The sequence below is a fragment of the Aedes albopictus genome, chromosome 1 (assembly GCF_035046485.1).
Source record: "Aedes albopictus strain Foshan chromosome 1, AalbF5, whole genome shotgun sequence".
NCBI lineage: Eukaryota > Metazoa > Arthropoda > Insecta > Diptera > Culicidae > Aedes > Aedes albopictus.
In genome coordinates, this window is record NC_085136.1 from 15,091,550 (window position 1) to 15,116,406 (window position 24,857).

General features: G+C 38.6%; 1 protein-coding gene across 3 annotated transcripts in view; it reads left to right on the top strand.

Moving 5' to 3' along the window:
- The window catches only part of LOC109415389 (paired box protein Pax-2a), an 83,116-nt gene that overhangs the window by 32,431 nt on the left and 25,828 nt on the right, over positions 1-24,857 (top strand). The gene's annotated exons all lie outside the window — the stretch shown is intronic.

Consider the following 24,857-nt stretch of genomic DNA (forward strand, 5'->3'; position numbering starts at 1 on the left):
GCTAATAATAAAATAACTGTGAGAAATTTGGACGCGATCGTTTATGTCGCGTTTCAAATTTATACGGGATTTTACATAGGAAAACATGGCCTTGGATGCGTCAAAAAACTTTGTTGAAGACCGCGAAGGGCACCGATGGTCATGAAAAAAGTTATAGAGTAGACATTATTATTTCTTTACATACTAAAACTGAAAAACATGCTTGCAGTTTGTAGAAGATAACTTTTTACAAGCATCATCGAATCGTTTTACGGCCTTGGACAATGTTTTTTCCTAGGTCATCCTAGGTTGTACTTTTACAGTATTGGTACAAATTGTTTCCATTTAAGCCCCATGTAAATTTCAATATTATACGCAAAATGTAGACACAACTGATCGCACACAAATTTTACAGATTTCCAGGAGCCAATGAATCCATGAAGACATTGATCTGAGAAAACGATCACAATGACCCACTCTAATGAATTGCAAGTCAGTCCCAATTGCATTTTGATCAAAATTTAGTTTGTGCCAGTTTTTGACTTTCTTCGGATGATCTTTCAGCTGCGTAAATAAAAATATATACTTTGTTCAGTAATATCTAAAAACAACACCGAGTCAGATTGTCCCATAATGAAAAGTAATCGCAAGTCAGCCCCATCATTAACTTTTGTACTTCTGTATAGCTCTACGTTCCCACTGGGACTTGGCCTGTCTCTTTTCAACTTAGTGTTCTTTGAGCACTTCCACAGTTATTTAATTATTGAAGGGCTTTCTTTGCATGCCATTGCATGAATTTATATATTGTGAGACAAGTACAATGATACACTATGCCCAGGCAGTCGAGAAAATGTTTCCGACCGGAACGGGAATCAAACCCGCCGTCTCCGGATTGGCGATCCATAACCTTAACCACTAGGCTAACTGGAGACCCAACAATGTTTTAGCCTATTTTCTATTTTTCACAATCATATGTTCATGTTTGAAATAATTTGTTAAATTTTCATGATAATCGAGTAAGTTTTCAATTTATGGCGATTTTTTGAAGTTTTACATAGAAATCGAATTTGATAACTCCAGGGTCCATTTTCTCAATGCCTACTTTTTACAGATGGGACTGACTTGCAGTACACTTGACGTAAATACTGGAACGTTGCTTCCAATTTTACATGAAAGAATTTCTAGTAAGCAAACTTGTAAACAAGCTAGTAAACAAGCTTCATACTGCCAGACAACCTGTAATCCGATGGATCCGATGGAGAATTGTGTGGAAAGCGTTTTAGGTCATTTTGTTACAGCGAATTCGATGTAACAATTTTGAACTGCGTAGGCTGTAACGACACACACAAAATCAGCTCAGATGTAAGACAACAGAGAAATTACGGTGAGCATAATCTGGATGGCACAACAGAAATTCCGACTAAACGTTTTCAACAGCAATCCTAATATGCTCAGTTAAAAAATGTTGCATCATATAACCTGTAACAAAAGGACCCCGTCATATCGCACACATTTTTCAATCAGTTTATTAATTTACAGCTTGCTCCTAGTATGAAGGTTGTATTCAATTTTCCATACAACAAAATCTATAATGTAGAGTCCAGTGAAATGAAATAGAAACTTAAATGCAGTTTTTTTTACATCAGGTTTAAGAAATTTCGCTAAAACTCAGTTATTCTTTTATCCAAGACATACAAGTCATTTAAACTTATTTATTTTAAGTTATTACATCGATTACGCTGGAACAAAATTACCTCGATCGCTTTTAACACAATTTTCAATCTGCAGTATGGAGCTTGTTTACAAGTTAGCGTGCAGGAAATAATTGTATGTAAATTTAAATTAAATTAAATAAAAAATTAAACGTTCTAATATCTACGTCACGTGTAGTTTTCAGATTTTTTCTGTATTTTCTTCATATTGCACAGTGGGAAAGTAAGCTATAAAAGCGTCAAAGAATTCTGTATCTTGAGAAAACCACTGATTATTCGGTGAACGACAGCATGTTTTTATATAATTTCTAAAAGCTCGTAGAACGGAATTCAAATGAGTTCAAGGGCCAAACGCACCTTCATCATACTTATTTTACCTAAATTCCTCAATTTTCAGAAACAGAAACAACTGTAAAGCATAAAAATTCTGAAAATAGTTCTCGAATATACTGTGGATATGAATAACAGTGTCATAACTCATCGGTTATGGCGGTTTGGAATACTTTACGAACATGACCGCTCGTGGCACTGCACAAATTTATATATAAAACAACCAGTAAAAAATTGGAAATTGAAGCCAAATGAGCATGTCAGAGTCCCTTATGACGTTTGAAATCACTTGTGTTCGATTCCCCGCACCTTTATACATTAGAAAACCATGTCGTCGTAAGTCGAATTCGTGATTTTTTAAGGAAATACATTTTTTTACGGTTTTGAGACTTTTTTCCAACTATGCATTGAACTGAGTTTTCAAAATTGGCTTAATAAAAAAGTCGAAATACCTGAAAGCTCACATAAAAAATTGATAACGTCGTCTATGATCAATACACATCAGAAAATATTCTATTTTTTATTTTTTTTTTACTAATGGCATAACATTTTCAACATGATCAGATACAGTCTACCTAGGGGCTGTCCATAAACCACGTGGTCATTAGGGGGGGGGAGGGGGGCTTTGGCCAATGACCATTTTGTATGGACAAATAAAAAATTTTGTATGGACAAATGACCACGGGGGGGGGGGTGGTTGAAAAGTCCCAAAAAAATGACCACGTGGTTTATGGACAGCCCCCTATACACAAAAATGTCCTCTACGAATATAATTTTTCATCTTCTAAAAATTATTTTACAATAAAGCTGTGATTTTGAGGGCAATTCCCGTAACTTGAAGTGGTTCGACAGTTTGCGTACAGCTTGTGAAAAAAAGTTCGTTTTGAATTTCACTTCCAAAATAAATTTCTGAAATCTACACCTTATGTGAGTTCAAGAACGTTTGAACTTCCGTTTCATTCCACTTGAAATTCTTGTATTCAACATTGTAAGCAAGTTTCATACTGCAGCCAACCTTTAATTTGAATATCCGATAGAGAACTGTGTTGAATGCGATGCAAGTTTGTTTTTGTTACACTGAACTTCATGTAACAATTTCAACTGTGTATGTAATCGTAAATTTAACTATGCATGCTTAACGTAAATTTTGATGTCCAAAAGATGCAGCTTTCCGTCTAATTTGGCCAAATTTTCGGTCACTTGGTACTCAATATTGCTGACTACGCAATGTTTTACGCCACATAGGACTAAATTTGACAAAAGTAACGGATTTTTGAGTTGGAAAGCCTGTGAATTTACATCATAAAATTGTTTTAAGATTCAGATTGTGTTGGTGTAATTGAGTGAATCAGGTAGATGTGTTGATGTAAGAGTGAGTGATACTAAATTTTTGAACACCAACGTTGGGAGTGACGTAGCTTAGAAATTTTATGTCACTCCATGGACATTTTTCCTTCAGGGATGGGCATTTGACCATGTTATTATTATTACTATATATTTAAGACACTTTACCACTTAAGTGGCATTCGTGTCTGATTTGACCATGTGTTCTAGCCAACAAGCCTAGGCTTAAGCGGCATTGATACTAATAGAAATACAATTTGACCTACCCTAATTGGGGAGGGATAGTAGGGAAAGGATTATATATATTTATCGAGAGGCCAGCGACTCACCGACGCCCTCGTAAATAGAAAGGAGTTGAGATTTTGGTTAGGGAATGGTCTGAGATTCAGTATAAATAAGTAACTCTGACAAACACACAAAATGTAGCAGATAAAATGAGATGTTCATCTACATATCTCCTGACGCAAAAATGTAAAGAAACTGTGGAAACCGTCATATCATGGCCCGGTCTCAAAAGACCGAGACACAGCAATATGGCAAAACAAACAGCACACGTGTCACAGAAGAGTCACGACAGCGCAAGTATAGATTACAGATAAGTCTCTGTGATTTACTTGAAACGCAATACTAGAACAAAGTCTAAGTAACTTCTGTGCAACCAAAACTGCCGTGACTCTTTTGTGACACGTGTTTTGCTTGGGAGGAAGGAACGGGCAATAGCGTGACCCAAGGGAGTCTCAGGGGTGATTGACCCTAGTCGTGCATTAGAATCATTATGAACCCAGACAGGAACGCTGAGCGTGCACTGCATCAGTGCGTGGGATGAACGTCAGCTGATGCACGACGAGGGTTAGGAAGGAAAATTTGAGGGAATTATGGTGAGGGAGCAAAAAAGTGTTAAAGAAGAAACAAAAAGAGAGCAAAATGAAACTTTAAGGAGATTTTGTGGTGAAGAGGTCAGAGAAAGTTTAAAATAGGTTTAAGGGGAGAAGGGATACTAAAAAGGCTTCGGTAAAGAAAGAATAAGAATAACAATAGATTGGAACATAATCCATCTACGGCAAATTGTACCCCTCCTCTTTTAAACACTGAAAGGATATAATTTACATGCTCACTAGTACCGCCTAGTGGTGGCATTATAAATCAAACTGTCAATGATCTATAAGCCCTTGACCTACCAAAAAAACTTTGTCGAAAACCCAATCTTTCTAAGAAGTCAGGATCCTCAGATACATGGGATATAAAATGTTCGTGCTCACTAGCGCCGCCAAGTGGTGAGATTTCAAATTAAACGGCAAATCATCCGTAAGTCCTTGACTTACCAAATATCTTTGCAGAAGACACCATCTTTATAAGTAGTTAGGATCCCAAGCTAAATAAGATATATATGTGGGCTTCGTGGCCGAGCGGTTAGCGGCGTCAGTCGTTTAGGTGTCTCGCAAGCCTCGGAGTGTGGGTTCGATTTCCGCTCCAGTCGGGGAAAACTTTTCGTCAAACGGAAAATTCTCCACTGGACTACTGGGTGTTTCATGTGCTGTCCGTTGTCTAATGTTAGTGAATGTTCAGTCTGTGCGGTCTCTGGCCGAAGACGGTGTAATGTCTTTTAAAAAAAAATATTCACATGCTCACTAGCACCGCCTAGTGGTGGAATTTCAAATTAAACTGAACAGCTTTGTCGAAGACACCATTTTTCTAAGTCATCGAATCCTAAGATATGAGATATAAAATCTGCATGCTCACTAACGCCACCTAGTGGAAGCATTATTCATCAACTTTATCAGCACCTAGTAGCCCATGAAACTTAGCCTAACAAGTGAAATGATGTGAATTTCATTATTCACCTTGTTGGATCATACTGTTGGAAGGAGATTCACTTAAACCGGCGGATTTTGAGTAAGTGTCTCTACTTACGGGTCCGCCACACCCCCTTTTTGGCCCTTCATACAGTGGTATATTGAATTCAGGGTGGTACTGATATTTCATCTTTACTGTTAAGTGGAACTGCAGGCCGATCAAGTCTCAAGCTAGAACGTTGGCTACCTCCATACATACATACATATTAAGTAGCCCATGAAATTTAAAACTACTTTGCCGAAGACAGTTTTTCTTCAAACAATTAGGTGTAGTACAAAGTACAACAAAAGGTTATTTTTGCATTTTCTCATCTTAATAGGCTGTTTTACCTCATGATGTAATGATTTATTACAGCACTGATTTGCGATGCGTAATGAACCATTACAGCACTGTATTCAGAGTTGATCAATTTCTTGATGCTTTCTGGACGCTGGTTTAAAATATTGTGACAACTGCACAGTATAACCTGCTATGATCAGGCTTTCTTGGCTATAAACATCAGTGTGCAGTTTGATGAAAATGTATTATTAAAAGCTATTAGCTCAATAAATCCTAAAGCGTAAGTCTATGAAATTGCAAAAAAACGTTGTACGCAACTCGGTGCAGAACTCGAATTTAACAGCACTCGTCGTAATTATCCAACGAGGCTTGCCGAGTATGTACGACTCGTGCTGTAATAGTAGTTTACACAACAAGGTGCAGAATGACGATTTTTACAGCACGAGTCGTACATTTATCCAACGAGGCTTGCCGAGTTGGATAATTACGACGAGTGCTGGAAAAATCGAGTTCTGCACCGAGTTGCGTACAACGTTTTTTGCAATTTCATAAATTACCCTTGATGATAGTTTTCAACAAAACTTTTCCATCAAACTGCACACTGATGTTCATAGCCAATGTTTAAGAAAATCTGATTATAATAGGTTATACTGTGCAATTGCCACAATTTTTCAAAACTGCGTCCAGAAAGCATCATGAAGTTGACCAAAACTGAAAACAGTGCTGTAATGGTTCATTACGCAACGCAAATCAGTGCTGTAATGAACCATTACAGCACTGTTGATTTGGTGTGGGAAAGTAGGCATTTTCCTGTCAGATTTGCGTGAGGTAAAACAGCCTATTACGATGAGAAATTGCAAAAAAATCTTTATGCAATTCAGTATCATAATTTATATTTTATCTTACTCATTTTGGTATCATAATGGCAATTTTTTCAGAACTGGTTCATTATGCAACTGAAATGAGTTGCATAATGAAAAATAGTTGTATAATGTTCATAATGCAACTCATTTGAGTTGCATTATGAACATTATGCAACTCAAATGAGTTGCTTTATGAAAAAAAATCATTGCATAAAACTTTGTATGGAACTCGTTGCAAAACTCGGAATTTTTCAGCACTCTTCGTCCAACTCGGCAAGCCTCGTTGGATAAATGTACGATTCGTGCTGAAAAATCAACTTTTTGCAACTCGTTACATAAATAACTCAGGCCAAACATTTCAATAGGTCCTATTCGCATTTGAGAGGCTCTCTTTGTTTGCTTTCTCGTTTAATTATTGCAATGTAATGGTACACTTTTCAACTATTTTTGCAGTACAAATCAAAAGACGATTGTTTTGACCATCGTTCAATGCAAGGAGATAATCATAATACAAATAAACAGCTAAGATATTAACGAAAAAGTGGGTAACCGAAGAGAGCCTCTCTTCTGCAGATAGGACCTTTAGACATGTTTGGCCTGAACTAACATAAATAACTATTATTATTGTGATGTGTTGTTCATTTCGACATATCTAGATTCAATCACCTACAACGCTACAACTCATTTCAGAAGCTGAACCTAAAAATATGATATATGAAAAACTTATGCGGCTAGACCAGTTCTACTTTCTGGTAATCTGGTCATGCCGCACAAGTTTTTCATATACCATATTCTTTGGTTTAGCTTCCGAAATGAGCTGTAGGTGATTGTATCTATATTAGCGTGGCTCAAATGACCACATTTAAAAAAGTTCGATGGGCACTCTTTTCATTTAGTTCTATATGATGCCACGATGCTCTGGTCAAATTTTCAGCTCACATTTGGGTGGTGCTAAACTCGTTTGAAGTTTGTATGGGAGTTTATATGGGAAAACATCGCTTTGCATTTTTTTTTCGTGAGGGACGCTATTTTTTTCTTAAATCACATAATCGATTATATAGAACTATGTAAAGTCTAATATGTGATGAAAAACTTTGTCGAAGACTACAAAGTAATCCGAAGCTTGTAACTTCGGCAAAGTTTTTCGGCATATCCTAGGCTATATTTCTATAAAATTGAATATGTGGTTTAAGAAAAATCAGAACTTCTCAATACAAAAATGCAAAAAACAAACGATGTTTTCCCATTTAAACTTCCACACAAACTTCAAACAACTTTAGCACCGCTCAAATGTTAACGGATTGAGCTGAAAATTTGACCAGAGCATTGTGGCGTCATATAGAACAAAATTGGAAGGGGGCCATCGAACTTTTTGACATGTGTTTATTTTTTCATACTAGCTCGAGCCACCCTAATCTACATAAATATGTCGAAATGACATTTTCAGCACTGGTTATTGTATACTGCATTTATAGAGTTCTATTTTATGATTGACCTGCCTTGCGCCTGAGGGCTACAAATGTTCACTCACTACCGAACAATCTTTTTGTTCAGCACCATTTCAAGCAAAGATGATGCCGCACCGCACAAGCTATGTTATTATTAAACCACACATGTTGCTTCAAAACTTTCTGTTCTTCAAAAATACACTACTATGGTCAAATAGGAATAACTAAAGACTCGACTTCTAGTAATAACAACGAATTTCCATATTCATCAGAAACAACACAGTTATTCGAAGCAAGTATTTAATACCAACATTTCACAAGTTTAAAGCATCATAAAAGCTCGGTTTTGAAACCCGGCTTCTATGTGGGGGCTGGTAAGTGCGCTAAAGAAAAAAAAAAGCAAAATACCTTCACTAATCACCGCACCATAATTCCCCCGTTTTTTATACTCGCTCGCTCCCGATGTTTTTCCACTCCATTCCAAGTGAAACCTCCTGGACTGGCTATATTTAGGTATGGTACGGTATGGCACGGTGAGGTATAGTTACCGGGACCGGGCGCGATGATGATCGTGTGCCATACCCCTTCATGGCGTCGATCGTCGGCAACCGATCTACAGCACAGAAGCAACAGGGGGAATCCGTGGATAGAGTGCAAACAACGACAACAACACCACCAGGAAAGTGAATCACCTATAGGTACCTATGTGTGCTATAAAGTGTAGCACACGTACGGTTTGTGAGGGATATAGAGTTTGGATTGGGTAGAAGGTAGAGGAAAAAATCACTTCTCCCCGTTCCCCGTGGAGCGTAATAGTAGAGCTCTCGGCAAGGCACCTACGAGGACGGTACCGCACGTAGAGTACGGTGCACAGTGGTTCAGAATGGCGGCTTTTTTCGATGATACATGAAGCACCTATTTCATAATTTTCTTGTTATTATTGGTGTTATGTCCATACTGGGATTGAGCTTCCCAAATAACAAAGTATATGATTACTGCTCTTAGACATTATTTTTTGAGGTTTTATGTATTGTAAAGTAGTTTTTATGCTACAAGTAACTGAATCTGCTTCCCTTTCTGTCGTTGCCAGATTCTATGTCATAGCATAGCATAGCATAGCATGAATACTTGCACAAATCTTGGATGGAGTTGCAAAGTTGAATATTTCCATTGACATTGCTGATGTCGCTACTATCTACAATGTCATAGATTCACTCAGCTCCACACACCTGGCCAAGTCCTTGCAAGCATTTATAAATCCCTTCATCAACTTAGAAAGAGCCCAGAACTGAAGAATCTTCCAATAGATGAAAGGATGTTGAAAATAGCGAATTTTCAACTTATATGCAGTTATAAAGTAAATATATTCGTCGTTACCAGATTCTATGTCATCTCTCAAAATTTGAGCTCATTTGGTTGAAAATTGAGACTGCTCAAGCCCTTTAAAGTTTGTATGGGAATTATTGTCGGGCCGCCACCAAACCGGACTTCGCATAATCAAGTCGCGACGCGACCCAACTCGCGACGTTTTTGAATCGTGTTAAAAGTAGTGCGCATCCTTCCCGTTGTTGTCAGCAACACAGCGCACTAGATGCGACACTTGTGGTCCAAGGAAATGCAATTTTTGATTGAATGTCTGTCCTGATTCCAACCGGATAGACAATACTATGGGAAAACGATGTTTTTCATTCAATTGACCATAGCATCTCCCCAAGTTCCCTAAAGAGTTAGTTGACACTTGGTACTCCTGGGCTACTCTATCAGTTACAACTTTGCCGAAGACCACATTCAAATCGGACGCCCCATTAATTAGTTATCGATTTTTATCCAGAATGAAAATCTTTGATCATGATGGTTACACTATTCGATGGGCATCACTGCAATTTGCCTTGAAACATAGTAGCCATGAACTCTGTTTGCTATCTTTGGTGCCATGTGCAGCAATGTTGCCTACTAAGAAGCTGAACGATCATTTTTAAAGTTTCTCCAGTTGGATAAAAATCGATAACTAATTAATGAGGTGACCAATTTGAACATGGTCTTCGACAAAGTTGTAGCTGATAGAGTAACCTAGGAGTACTAAAGGCCAACTAACTCTCTAGAGCACTTGGGGAAATGCTACGGTTTAATGAATGAAAAACATCGTTTTCTAATAGTAATCCCCATACAAACTTCAACTTTTGCAGCCTTAATTTTCAACCAAATGAGCTCAAACTTTGGAAGAAGGCATAGAATCTGGTTACTAAACGAATAAGCGATGTATCGCAAAAACGGTTTTTGAACCACCTTAATACCCATGTAACATTTTTTTTAGTCAAATACAGTTTAAGAGGTTCTTAGAACCATTATAAAACCAAAATAAGAGGTATAAGGTTTTATAACGACTCTTATGACAACGACTAATTGGTCATCAAAATGTAACTTGGGATAGAACCCCCCTCCCCAGTAAAATCCAACGTCATTTATGGATGGTCCCTCAGCAAACTGTCAACTTGACTTCAACTTGAGTCAAGACTTGACAGTGTCAAGTACGTATTAAAACTTAATCCTAAAACTTTTTTTTCTAAGCCGCATTTTATATGGTCGGCGTTAAGTCAGAGTGAACCACGCAATTTTTTGAGCAGGTAAAAATAAGCGAAGGAATTAGATATTTCGGAATTTTTCGACGAGTTGAGATTTTTTGAAAACTGTAGGTCTTTGATGTTGATGGGTCATTACCAGAGATGCCAGATTATTTTCATCAAAAATCTGTATCAATACAGATTTTTCTGTATCGCCGTATTTGAGGGTATAGCAGACACCGGGAATCCTAGATTTCAAAAGAAACTAACAAAAATGTACTACTTTTTGACGGTTTTAATTTTTTACCGGTATTTATTTGTCTAAAACATGTGTGAAAATGTACATAAATTCTTCAAAGTTTCAGCAGCAATTTCGAAGTTTTCATTGAATTTATTGAAAATTACTTCAAATTTTATGCTTTCTGTAGAAATCTGTATCATATTACAAAATTCTGTATTTTTCTGTACTCTGTATCTTGTCTGTATGGAAGGTCAAAAATCTGTATAATACAGAAAAATCTGTATATCTGGCATCTCTGGTCATTGCATAAAAGAACTTCAGTTTTCAGAAAATAATGCGCTTAATTTGATATCCCAAGTGCTTGCAGGACATTTCCCCAAAATCATTGAAAAACAGATGGTCCAGTCTGACTTAACGCCGACCATATCTCCTCGGTCTTGAAACTTTATAGAATTCATAAAGTTGTAATAAGGTAATTTCAAATCTTCTCTGAATTAACAGTTAAAGCATTTAAGCTAGTTTAGGAGGGTATGGTTCTCCTTGATCTTCTCTTTGGTGTAACGTCCCAACTAGCAAAAGCCTGTTTTTTCGCTTAGCGTTCTATGAGCTCTTCCACAGTTAATAACCGAGAGCTTCACCTCCCTGATAAAAAAAAATATCATAAAAATACGATAAATTTTATTGTTACAACACCATTATTTCGAAAAATATTCACCATTAAACGTATTGTAATTTACACGGCACATTCACCATCATACCTATTGTTCTATACCATTAGGCGAATGGTAAATGGCACTTTTACAATAAAAAATGGTGGTCGTTATGTATCTTTACCATAAAATTTTGAGAAAATTTTCATACACTTTTTCGCGAAAAACAATAGAATGTATTGTGTTTTATGAGACATTTTTAGGGCAATTTTCAAAAGAAAACAATATACCTTAATGTGTTTTCATTGTTCTTACAATACAAATACAATTAATTGAATGGCGTCAAATGAATCGTTGTTACAATAAAAATACAATCATATTTGTTGTTATTTGTAAGCAGTTTTCGCTTTTGAAAATCCATAGAATTTATACTTCTCTCTAACATTTATATCCAGCATTTACGAGCACTAACGGCCGCCAGAATGATATGCACATTTTATGATAAGAATCAAACACTCTGACAGGAGGAGCGACACTAGTTTTGCCAAGCCAAAAAATCTAAAAAAAACCCAGATTAATCCACCTAGTGGTGATAGTGCCTTTCTCATCGAATATGTACCCATGAACTTTCCTTCGACGTTAGCCGAAATGTTCGAAATCCTGGGAACACTTTATATAGAAAAGCAAAATTTTTAGCAAAGCCCCCATCGATTTGTGAAACTTATTGATGACATATATTCCGATGTAATTTTCAACGACGAAACAGAGCTGAACAATATCAGACCTCTCAGTTGACTGCTTGACCAGCTTAACATTATTCACAACCACAGATCACTTTACGATCTTCGACAAAGTTTTCTTTAGCATTAAAGTGTGCTATATTGTATTATCCTTGGTAACACGATTCATGTAAAAATTTACCTACTTGAGAGAAAAATGCAAAAAACGAAATTTTTCATTCAAATTTCAATCGCGATGAGAAGAGCGAGGGCTCATCCAGCCGCACCCAAATTTTGCGCAGTAATTTTAGACGCAAGAGGATATCGAAAAAAAATCGGTGTTGATGCGATCAAATTATAAATTTCCCATTAAATGTTGATCCATCCTACTATATATTAACACAGCAGGAATCTGAAATGGTGTGATTTGTTGAGCTTGCCTTAGTCACAATTTTGTTCTCTTGCATATATAAAGACTTCGACCATTTCTTCACTTTTAATCTTATCTAAAGTTTACCAGGCTATCAAAAAGCCACGATTTGAACAATCGCTAGAATTGATTTTGTTCACTTTCATTTTTCCGCTATTTGATGTGCCGCAGGCATTTGACATGCCGCATGCTCCCGGAACCAGTTTCGAATCACTACCGGTAGTTTCCGTTGTGATCTGAGGCTGTTTTGTGGCTAACCGTTCGACAAGTTATTGAAAAAGCCGCGATTTTATGTTTCACATGCATGATTTTGGTTCACTTTCATATTTAACCACTTTCAGTGGAACACCCACAACACTATTAACAGTCTTAGATGTGAACTGAGACTATTTTCTTGCTGACCGTTCATCAGATTATAAAAAAAGCCGCTATGGTTTGGTTCCATTCTATATTTTACCCCTTTTTGGGGGTTGGGGGTGGGGGATATTGTTTCTGGTGGGTAGGGGGTGATTGTGGAAATAGTTTCTAGTTCTGGAACACTACCGGTTCTCCCAAATGTGGTCTGAGACTTTCTGCTGACTAACTGTTCAGTAGGTTATTGAAAAAGCCGCGATTTGATGTGTCGCATGCATAGGTTCGGTTCACTTCTATATTTGACCACTTACGACGGAACACTCAAAATCGGTTCCCGGACACAACCTGTTGTCCCGAATATGGTCTGCGGCTATTTTCTTGCTAGCCGTTCATCAGATCCCCAAATAAATCATTTGATATATTACATGTATTGGTTTACATTTGGGACTGTTCATAAAACACGTAGACCAAAATTTGGCCATCTCAGACCCCCACTCCTCCCCCTCGTAGACTTTTGCCCATACAAAAATTTGAAAATTTGTATGGAGCGTAGACTTTGGCCAGACCCCCCTCCCCCCAAAAAGTGTACGTGGTTTAAGAACAGCCCCTTTGACCTTTTCCGGCGGCATACCCGGAATCGATTCCATAACACACTGATATGGTCTGAGTCTATTTTCTTGCCAACTATTTATCATGTTATCTGAAAAGCCGTGATTTGAGGTGTCGCATGCATGGGTTTGGTTCACTATTTTATTTGGCCACTCTCGGCGGGACACCCGGAACCGGTTCCGAAACACTACCGGTTCAGATGTGGGTTGAGATTATTTTCTTGATAACCGTTCATCACGTTATCAAAAAAGCCACGGTTTGATATGTCGAATGCATGGGTTTGATTCACTTTTATATTTGGCCACTTCCGCTGGGACACCCGGAACTGGTTTCGGAACACTACTGGTTCAGATATTGTCTGAGATTATTTTCCTGCTAACCATTCATTAAGTTATGAAAAAGCCGAGGTTTGATATGTCGCATGCATGGGTTTGATTCACTTTTATATTTAACCACTACCGGCGGGACACTCAGAACCGGTTCCGAAACACTACCGGTTCAGATATGGTTTGAGAATATTTTCTTGATAACCATTTATTAGGTTATCAAAAAAGCCGCGGTTTGATATGTCGCACGCATGGATTTGGTTCACTTTTATATTTGGCCACTTCCGGCGGGACACTCAGAACCGGTTCCGGAACACCATCGGTTCAGATATGGTTTGACACTTTTTCAATGGTAACCGTTCATCAAGTTATCGAAAATGCTGCAATTTGATGTGTCGCATGTTTGGATTTGTTGCATTTTCATGTCTGACCCCTTCCAGGGGCACCGGTCCGGAACACCTATATGGCCATAACTCCGGAACGGCTGGACCGATCCGAACCATTTTCAATAGGAAACAATGGGACCAGATTCCGCGTCGAATGAGCCATCGATCGTCAAAATCGGTTGATATTTACTATCTAAAAGTGAGGTGACCTTTTTTTGTACACATACACACACACATACATACACACACACACACATACACACACACAGACATCATCTCAACTCGTCGAGCTGAGTCGATTGGTATATGAAACTTGACCCCCCGGGGGCTCTATCAAAATTTCATTTTTGGAGTGAACATATAGCCTTTCGGTACACCTTGGTGTACGAGAAAGGCAAAAAGTTGAAAAATGCCCAAAAAAGTCGCTAAAACCCGCAAAAGTTTTGCGGGTTTTACCGGCTTTTTTTCGAATATTTTCGGCTTTTTTTGGGGTTTTTCGGGTTGGGAAAACTAGTGTCACTCCCCCCGCACTCTGATGTCTGTCTGGTAAGTATTGCTCAAGGGGAATGACATATCCTTTTCTAACCGTAATATCCGCATATATCCGTTTCTAACCGTCGTTAACCGCGTCTAACTGCTGCTCACTTAGCAGCTCGCTTAGCAACGGTTAGTGACGGTTAGAAACGGATAAATGCGGATATTCCGGTTAGAAAAGGATATGTCATTCCCCTTGGTATTGCTTGGCAGCTGTTGATAAGATCTATCTTCAATCTTTTCAAATAACTGCCAAATATGACAAGTCAGACCTCAGGTCGTATGATCTTACCATAAATTGTTCACAATTCATGTGGCCATTAGTATCTGTAAATGCTGGAGAAAATTGTTACCGAGAAATATGAATTCTTTGATTTTTCAAAGGCAAATTAACATAACATAACAACAAATATTATTGCATGTTTTTTTTAACATCGGTTCAATTGACCACATTAAACTAATTGTATTTGTATTGTTATCAATGGTAGTTTACTATTTACTAGATTCCTTTAATTTATTGGAAAACATTAGAAAAATCATTGTTCATCTTTTTCTTGTCGTAACATCCTCACTTGGCTAAACCTGCTTCAGCTAGTTTTCTATAAGTACTTCCTCAGTTATTCATTGAGAGCTTTCTTTGCCAACACGGCTTGACGTCTGTCAGTCGTTGAAGTTTTAGCGAATAACATTCGATAACCGAAACATCTACTGTACTCAAATTTAAAAAGAAAACTATAAAAAAAATATGTCAAGTGATTTTGTATTTGAGTATACAAACATGATCCAAGCAACAATAATATTTATTGTTATTCATTTGTTACGTATTGTTTTTAAGTTTAATTGAGAAATAAACTCTTTTTTGATAAAAAGTCCATGAGAACTTTGCAGGCACTTTTGCAACTATTTAAAAACAACTTAAATTAATTTTTACTGATTGTAACTTTAAATTATTATAGAACTATTGAAAAACATTCGAATCAATTAGTAACCAATAAAGCTAATGTTCAATTATTTTACGAACTATATGGGCTTGATTTGTATTGTAAAAAGTAACAATATATCTACTATGTGTTTTATTGTGAACAATAAAACCAGTCATATGTTAATAATATTTACCATGTAATGAATGGTATTTGTTTATCCGGGCTACCTGTATTTCGTGTGGCAGGCACGAAAATGCTTTATGCCAAAGGGAGCCAGAAAAATTTCTTTTACTAAAAGTTCCTGGAACGACCGGGAATTGAACCCGGCATAGTCATGCTGAATATTCACACCTTTACTGCTGTGGTTATAGCGGCCTTTCAAATACCTATTCATGGTAGCACATTGCAAGCTCAGTATTCGTACCTAATATTTATGACCCTCGAACCACATAGAAATCCATCATCACTGACCACTCCTAAGAATAATCACACAGGGAGAAACTTTTCGGCCGCATAGTACCGATCCGACTCATCCCGTGCAAACGATCGAGTTTCTTGAACAGGGCAACTAGTAGTTATGCGCCCAACAGGCAACAAGGAAAACTGCTCCTATCTTTTGCATTAATCTCGCACAAATACATAGGAATAGGCCCAAACTCCAAAACTTAACAACACAACACACGAATGTATAATTATTGGCCTCCCATGTGTATGTTATTAAGCATTTACTACTGACTTAATTCATGAAAATATACGATACCTGCCGCGCCGCGCCTGTTCGTCACCGTGCGCACCTTCCACCATCCACCACGCTTTCGCGGTGGAGATGGAACGGAGCAGGCTTTGCGATCGCGCGCGCAACTCATAGCAACCGTCGTCGTCGATGTCGTCCCCGTCTCAGCAGAGCCTACCAAACTGATGATGAGGATTGGACGAGGAGACGAGACACAGCGGGGTTATTGTCGTTTGCCGGCTTGCTTTGTTTCTTTACCATCATCAGCCAGCAAGCGGTAGTGGCGGCAGTCAGTGGACTAAAATTGTAGCCTTCTTCGATTCGATTGTGTTTGCCGTTTGCATGGAATGGAGTCAAAAAACCAAACCAACCACACACCACACCACAAAAGAGGAAGCTCTGCGCGGAGCTTCGCTCCGATCCGGAGTGCGGTCGTATCGATGTGCTTTATCGAGGCGGCGCGGCGAGAAAAAAAAATCAAAACCTTTTTGGTGGGCTTCCTTCCGTCGTCATGGTCGTCTCCGGTGGCTTCATAGCCTTCATAGGCGTTGCTGGTTATCTGTTGCCGGGCTAGGTGTTTGAAAAAATACAGGACAACTTTGTGTACTAACATCCTTTCTTAATCGTTTGTATAAAAATCGGCGTTTGTCTGATCAATTATGCACCACAAGGTAGTTGGCCCGGCAAACGTCGTACTGCTTGCCTACCCGGGTAGAGGTGAATGGCAAATCAAAAACAAAAGAATAACAAATTTTATTGTTATAACTAATTTTGTCATTCATGAGTTCTTCATGAAGAGCTTAAAACAACATGTGAATAGCATAATATGATATCATATTAAAATATGCCATTCGCTTATCATTTATCAAATTAGGAAGAATAACTACTGAATGTCTTATTTTGCTATCATAACAAATTTTGCAATTGGTGAGATATTGTTGACCTCTTACGAGTTTGATGAACCATCAACCATACTTATCAAGAACAACATAATGACAAAATTTGAATTCTGGTTATTCTAATGGTAACTTTTGATAGTTTTTTTTATTGACAGGCGAATAACTAATTTTGATATTGTTCTGTTTTCAATAACTCAATAATGGTATATTTTGCAATTCTCAACCTTAAATTTTTTTGTTCTTGGTTTGCCATTGTAATATCAAAATTTGACATTCTTCAGTTATTTCATAGAACAATGCCAGTTATTATTTTTGCCCTTTTGTCACTTATTTCAAACAAACCAATGGCAAATTTTACCATTCAGTAATTCTTTTTGAATCGTAAAACTTGCAATTTTTTGTAATTCTTTTCTGCCCGGGTACTGTGTTTTCCGACATACAGCTCCATACAGATGTCCCCCGCAAATTCATTTACATATATGGGAGCCGCCCTTTCCAGATTTGGGAAGAGTCTCACAGCAAGTTAAGAAACTTCCCCGGCAAAATACTTTCTTCGGCAAAGTTTTAGTGCTTGAAAAGATCCTCTGGAGATCCTCGGAAACTCCTCCATCAGTTCTTCGGGAATACCTGCAGGAGTTGCCAGGCAATTTCTACAGAAGTCGCCGAGAGTTTATCTTGGAGCTCCCAGGGAATTTCTCCAGGATTTCCCGGGAACTCTTCCAGAAAGTTCACGGGAATTCCTGCAAGAGTTCCTCTAGAACTTCTCCAGAAGATTCTCGGGAAATATTCCTGGAGATCCTTGGGAATTGCTCCAGAAGATCCACGGTAACTCCTCCAGAAGTTCGTCAGGAATTACTCCACAAGCTTCCCGAGAACTCCTCCAGGAGTTTCTCAAGGATTTTCTCGGAAGTTCTTCCAGGTGTTACTCAGGAATTGCTCCAGGAGATCCTCAGAAATTCTTTCAGGAGATTCGCGGGCATTTCTCCTGTAGATCCTAGAGAATTCCTCCAGGAAATTCTCGAAATTCCTCGGGAATTCCTTCAGAAGCTCCTCAGAAATTCCTTCCAGAGTCTCTCGGAAATTCTTCCAGGAGCTTTTCGGGAATTTCTCCCAGGAGTTCTTCGAGAATTCCTCCAGAAGTTTATCCGGAATTCCTGCAGGATTTCAACGAGAATCCTTCTAAGAACTCCTTAAAGAGTTTTCTTTTTTTGGGAATACCTCCAGGAGTTCTTCGGAAGTTCCTGCAGCAGTTTCTCGGGAATTTCTTTTGTAATTCGTGGGGGATTGCTCCAGGAGATCATTGGAAATTCTTTAAGAAGATCCTCGGAAAATCCTCCGGGAGTTTCTCAGGAAATCTTCCAGGAGTTCATAGGGAACTCATCCATAAGTTTTCCGAGAATTCCTGCAGGAATTCCCCGGATATTCTGCAAAGAGTTCCTCGGGAATTCTTCCAGTAGTTCCTCGTGAATTTCTCCAAGAGTTGCTCAGGAATTCCTCCAGTTCCAGATATCGTGAGAAATTCTTCCAGAAGTCATCGGAAATTCCACCACGAATTAAGTGTTTCTCGGAAATCCCTCCGAGATTTCCACGAATATTCCTTCGGAGTTCCTCGAAGTTTTGTCCGTCAGTTTCTCAGGAATTCCTCTATGTTCCCCAGTAACCTGCTCCAGGTGTTTTCCGGGAATTCCCGAGGATATTTTCAAGGTATTCATAGTAACATACAGATGAATTTCTGATAAACTTCTGAAGAATTCCCGATAAAATGCAGGAAGAGCTCTCTAGGATAGGCTGACCATCTGTCCCGTATAGGACGACTTAGTTTTCAAATACTCACAACTGGTACATTTCTTATGTTTTTGACTGGATGATTCGTTCTTTTCAGTTGAAATTGCATTATAAACATCATCCAGTTCTGTTTTTGGACATTGATTTCCTTTTTGTTGAGTTTCCAAAATGTGTCCCGTATTTAAACGGGACAAATCTGGTCAGCCTACTCTAGGAACTCCAGGAGGAATGCCCGAATAACTCCTGGAGGTATACTCGAGAATCTCCCGCAGAGATTTTCGAGGAATTCCCGGAAGAATTTCCGAGGAACTCGTGTAGATGATTCTCGAGAGGCTTTTGGAAGAATTCCCGAGGACCTCCTAGATGAATTTTCGATGAACCCCAAAAGTAATTCCCGAAAAACTCCTGAAGTAATACTCGAGAAGCTCCTGGGGGAATTCCCGAAAAAGTCCACAGGAATTCCCGAGGAACTCCACAAGGAATTCCCGAGAATCTCTTGAAAAGATTTTCAATGAACTGTAGGAATAAACTTCGAGGAACTCGTGGAAGAATTTTCGACGAACTCTAGGAGAAATTTCCGAGGGACTCCTGGAAGAATTCCTGGATATCTCCTGGAGAAATTCCCGAGAAACTCCAGGAGGAATCTCCGAGAAACTTTTGGAGAAATTTCCGAGGACCTCCAGGAAAAATTCTCGTGGAACTCCTGGATGAAATCCCAAGGAACTCCAGGAGGAATTCCAAGGAACACCTGAAGGATGTGCTGGAAAACTACTGGAGGAGTTCCCGAAGAAGTCCAGGATGAATTCTCAAGTAACTCCGGGAGGAATTCTCAAGGAACTTCAGGAAGAATTACCAAGGAACTCCTGAAGAATTTGCGGAATAACTCCTGGAAGAATTCCCGAGAAACTCCACGATGAATTTTCGACGAACTTTTGGAGAATTTCCCGACGAACTCTTGAAAGAATTCTCTAGGATCTCCTGGAAGAATCCACGATGAACCCCTAAAAGAATTCCCGAGGAACTGCAGTAGGAATTCTCGAGGAGCTCTTGGAGGAATTGCCAAAGAACTTCTGGAGGAATTCCCGAAGAACTCCTGGACGAATTTCCGAAGCACTACTAGAGGAGTTCTCGAGGAACTCCTGGAGGAATGCCAAGGAATACATTAGGGGAATTTCACAAGAACTCTAGGAGAAATTCTCGAGTAACTCCTGAATCTATAGAACAGATTTCCTAGATACTTGGGAAAGAATTTCCGAAGAACTCGTAGAGAAATTTCATAGGAACTCCAGGAAGAATTCCAGAGGACCTCTTAGAGGAATTCCAGAGGACCTCCTAGAGGAATTCCTGAGGAACTCCTGGAGGAATTCTCGGCAAACTCTTGGAGGAATTCCCGAGGAAGTCCACGAGAAATTTCCGATGAACTCCTTTATTAAATCAATGCAACCTAAACTGACATAATATGATACGCTACCAAGTGAATTCATATAACCATCGCAGTACTTCATAAAGCGATTTTGTTTGACACTTTTGTGAGTTCATTTGCACGCTTATCCGTATAAGTTCTGCCAATCACCATGAAAAATGTTGACGCATAATGTCAGTGTGTACGGAACTAGCTTATGCGAGTTTGTATACATACTTTGTTTGAAGAGTTTATTTTTATATTTATGCGATTTCATTCGTACAGCAATGCGAGTTAAAGTTGCATAATATGAAAAGCACCAAATGAAGCCGTATGATCATCGCAGTACTCAATACGGCGAATTCAATGGCACTTTACGAGTTTACTCGAATGCGTATGCGAATAAGTTACGTTAACCACAATAAAACATCAGTATGTCGTTTACTAAAATGTAGTAATACCTCTAGAGTCATACCTTGTGAAGGTTGATTTGTATTCTTATACGACTTTATCAGATATATCGCCTTAAGCTAAAAAAATAACATCATATTTAATGAAAATTGTCCTTCCGCCGTACGTATATGCGATAGTAACTCAAAATAGCACTATATACGATGTACTGCGTGCATCTTTATGTGGCTCCTGGTTGTCTGGGCTGCTTTTTGTCTGTTAACCCTTCGAACAACTTATTCACTAGGATAACTATGGAATATGGGTATATTTGGTAATTGGGAGAAGTACGAAGTCAAAAAATTATGACCAAAAAAGAACCTAATGTAGCGGGTCGAAATATAAAATAGCGGCTGTTTTCTGGAGGTTTGAGTTTCAAAACTTTGCAAGATGAGTGTATTTGGTGTAAGAAAGATGTTCGTGGTACAAAAATGGTCACCGTAAAATCCAAAATGACGGTCCAAAATCCAAGATGATGACCCATCTCTCAAGTTAGAGTCTATTTAGTAGGGTTTTGAAACCTTACAATACATATGGGCATATTTGGTATGGGAAACTTGTCTAGAAACTCAAAATCTGTATTTTGGAGGCGTTACAGGTACGTTTTCGGGGATTTCCGAGGGTTTCACGTGCCTTACATGGGGTGCGAGTGGGCCTTAAAGGAGTTTTGGAGGCATTTCAGGAAGTCTCGGAGCATTTAAGGCTGATTTCAGGGGCGTTGCGGAGGTGTTTTTGGGGATTTCAGAGGGTCTCAGGGACATAGGGAAGTTGTAGGGAGATTCCGAAGGCATTTCAGAAAGTTACAGAGCAGTCTCGGCAGGATTCAGAGCCGTTACGGAGGCGTATTCGGGGATATCGAAGGTTCTCAGAGGTTCATAAGTTTCGAGGAGGTTTTTGGAGACATTTATGGAAGTTTCAGAGCATTTTTGGCGAGACGTTGCGGAGTCGTTATAGAGGCATTTTCATGGGTTTCGGAGGGTATCAGGTACGTTACAAGTGGTTCAAGGAGGTCATAAGATTTTCGACGGGTTTCAAGACGTTACGCAGGCATGTTCAAGGATTTCAGAGGATTTCGGGTGAATTACATGGGGTTCGAGGGAGTTCTAGGGGGTTTTCGTAGGTATTTAAAAAAGATCCAGAGGCTTGTCAAAGACCCCATAACCATATCTTTTGAAACACCCCTAAACAGCCATTTGATTTAAGGGTGCTTTTGAAACCCCCTGATACAACCCTGACCTGAAATGCTTCGAAACGCCCCTTAAACCTCCGTAATCCCATTGAAACCCCTGAAATCACCATAATCAATATGAAATACCTATGAAATCCCTTTGGACGCCTGTAATAGGCTCCAGAAACCCCTTGAAACACCCCTGAAATGCCACCAAATGCCTCTAAACCCTCAAGGAACAGCCTTATAATGTTTCTGAAACCTCCTGAAACTCTCTGAAATTACTCTAAAATGCCTTGAAACGCCCCTCAAATCCTTGTAAATTCTATATGATTTTGCTCTAATTTCATCGTTTTGCCAATCATCAATAGTTTTGACTGATCCTTGACATGCAATGTATTACTACCAATCACAGTCTGTTGAAGTTTTTATCACAGAGCTATACTAAGGTCTCCAAAGTACTCCAAAGTTTGTGTCACAAAACCAACATTCTAAAGCAAATTTTATACACGATGAATGATCACAGAATCGTAGGCTATACTCAAACAACCTCAAAGCATGCCTAGAAAATTCATGGTATATGAATTGGACGATCTAGGGATCTAGGATCTAGTAGATCTTTCTTAAGATCTACTGTATCTACCATTATTGGTATTCATTCTGTTTAAGAAATCTAGTTACGTTGATGTCCATTAGACCTTGCAATGCTACGAGCAACTTTATACTGTGGTAGTTGGACATTCCGTGAAATACAAATGACCTCCAATACACTTTGAAGTTTGGGTTACGATATCTACATACTGTATCATGCTTTAATTGTAAAAAATATTCTTAGAATGTAGTCTATACCGCTGATAGAGCCTCAGTGCACAACTATAGTGCTTTTGGTACATTCATGGTATATTTCAGGCTTTCCAAACTATTCTGGAATTGGGACCTTCAAGGTCTACAGGCTCTACTCTTGTTTTTATTCACTCTATCTGCATAATTCTTTCACGATTGTGTCTGTTGCACCTCATAATATTACGAGTATCTCTATACGTTGCTAGTTTGGTAACCATTGGCATATAAATGGACCGTAAAGTATTTTGTAGTATAGCTATATCTGTAAATCTTTGGATATTTTTATTGTAGCGAATGCTCGCGGACTATAATCTACACTACTCTTGGAGCCTCAGAGTGTAATTCTGATAACCTAGCAACATTCATTTGGTGATCTAGGACATCCTCCTCGAGGACTTTCTTTAGGAATAACTGCTAAATCATCTAGGATTTTTTCAAGGAATTCCTTCAGAAATTCCTCTACGGTGGTGTCCTCCAGAAATTCTTCCAGAGATTCCAAAAGGAATTCCTCCACAAATTCATCCCGGAATTCATCCAGCGGTTCCTACAAGGATTCTTCCAGGAATTCCTCACAGGGATTCCTTCCGAAATGCCTCAAGGAATTCCTTGAGGAATTCCTCCAGGAATTTTCAAGGAATTCCACCTCGAATCCTTCCAGGAATGCCTCCAGAGTTTCCTCCAGGATTTAACCAGGGATTCCTCCTGGAATTTATCCAAGTATATCTCCATAAAATCCTGCAGAAATTCACCCCGGAATTCCGCCTGGAAATCTTACATGGATTCCACCAAGAATTTCTGCTAGGATTCCTCCAGCAATTCCTCCAGTGATTCCCCTAGGAATTCCTCTAGGGATTCCTATAGGGACTCCTCCAGAAATTCCGCAACGGATGCATACAAAAAATTCTTTAACAATTTCATCACAAATTTATTCAAAAAAAATCCTTCTAGGAGTTAAGTAACTCATCAAGGGATTCTTCCAAGGCTTCCGCTTGGAATTCTTCATGGAACTCCTTCAGGAATTCCTCAACTAGTTCCTCCAAGGATATCTCCATAATCTCTTCCAGTAAAAGCTCCAAGAAATTCTCTAGAGATTCCTCCAAGGATTTCTCCAGAACTGCTTAATAAATTTCTCCACGAAATCCTCCACAAATTCCACCAGGAATTCCTCCAGAAATTACCTAATGAATTCTTACAGGAACTAAAGTAGTATTGGAGAAGGTTTTGGAGAAATTCTTGTAAGAGTTCCTGTAGGAATACTTGAAAGAACCTGGGGAAAAATTCCTGGACAGATTCTTGGTGGAATTCTTAGCAGAAGCCTTAGAGAAATATCTGGAGAAATTGTTTGATAAATTCAGTATATTTTTTCTAAAACTCCTTCAAATATCCTCAAATATCTAGACATCATGTCAATCCTACAAACCGTTTTCAAGGTTTTTTTATACCCTTTTTTTAAGGTAGATGAGAAAAAATGGTTGTGTTGCTGCAAATGTAAATGATTTACGAAATTGAGCTCAAAAAATAAATTTAATTCAAATGGAAAAATATCGAGCCAAAAATGGCATATTTTTTCGTGTTTTGGGCTAGCAATGCTCCTCAACAGTGCTGTCATTTCGACATATCAAGATTCAACCACCTACAACTCATTTCAGAAGCTTAACCTGAAAATATGGTATAGGAAAAACTTGTGCGGCTAGACGAGTTCTACGAGAAATACACGGAAAAACCGATCTTTTTGAAATATTCCAGGTCAATGTGATCGACTATTTTCAAAAAATGCCAATCGATATTCATGAAGACTATTAATTGACATTTTTCGAAAGTAGTCGATAACATTTACTTTAAATTTATTCTAATAATCGAAGAAGAGCGGGGTTTTCTTGTAGAAATGATCTAGGCGCACAAGTTTTTCATAAACCATATTTTCAGGTCCAGCTTTTGAAATGAGCTTCAGGTGGTTGAATCTAGATATGTCGAAATGACAACTCTCTCTCTCTCTCTCTCTCTCTCTCTCTCTCTCTCTCTCTCTCTCTCTCTA